Below are 1,095 nucleotides of genomic sequence, written 5' to 3'. Positions count from 1 at the left end.
TTACTGATACTATAACTTGGTCAGCAGGGCTTCTTCTATTAATACCAAAAGTGGTTTTCACATAACTGTTCGGTTAAGCTGCATTCACAAAACACTGTAACACTGTAAAAGGAATGCAGGGTCTCTACAAACTGCCTGACAGGATCCTTTCCCTTTATGGGTTTTTAAAATAGTTAGCCCTTTAAGCTAATAAAATGTACTGCACATTAGCCTGCGCAAGCTAACGTACAGCTTCATGTCCTCATTTTTTATTCTTTTTTGTTTCAGGCAACTATTCAATCAAATTCATGTTTCACAGTAAAATGTGTATAACGTGGGACAAAATGCATCGTTGTGTTTGGCTCAATTACACCACAGGTTATTTGCTACATAGGCAAATAACATAACACCATATAAACGTGTATTACATGTGCGTTTTATCGAGAAATAGATGCTATGCTGACATTAAGAAAAACTGCAAGCAGGCTTAATGAGGGCTTTTAACCTGTATAAAAGCATATCTGTAACAATGCTGTTTATTAAAAAAAAATTGCCATCCTATGCTCCTACTGCAAACTGTCCAAAAGCCTACAGGGCGACACAGTAATGCCCCGTAAGCTCTCCTTGTTGTACTCACTAATACTTGAGGTAAAACCACTTCTAAGAGGCCATCTAGCAACATGCTGAGGAGAGGCTGGGCAGAACCACTGCAGGAAATACTTAGAAGTTTAAAGGGGGGATTTTTTTTTGTTGTTGCGCAGACTGATTTGCAGGTTACACCTCTCAAATATTTCTCTCATACTGATTCAGACTCTCCTCAAACCATGTAAGTGTAACAGATATGTGGAAATATGTCATTGAGGTATCCCAAAGCAGCCAGCCAACGTCAAGTTACACACTAAGGCCTATTAATAGATCAACTGCCTGATGGAGAGACTATGCTGCAATTTTCTGCCCCTGTCCTTGGTGTTTGTAACATAAGTTGAGTTCCGACAGACTTGATGCGGTGTGAAAGCACAAGCAGGCATGTCCGTGAAGAGATAAGGGTGAGGAGAGATGAAGGAGAGTAGGAGAACGGAGAGGACATGAGGAGAAAGGAGCTGGAGGAGGGAGGGA

The sequence above is a fragment of the Epinephelus lanceolatus genome, chromosome 19, assembly GCF_041903045.1.
Source record: "Epinephelus lanceolatus isolate andai-2023 chromosome 19, ASM4190304v1, whole genome shotgun sequence".
Classification (NCBI taxonomy): domain Eukaryota; kingdom Metazoa; phylum Chordata; class Actinopteri; order Perciformes; family Serranidae; genus Epinephelus; species Epinephelus lanceolatus.
This window is presented reverse-complemented; position numbering follows the sequence as displayed.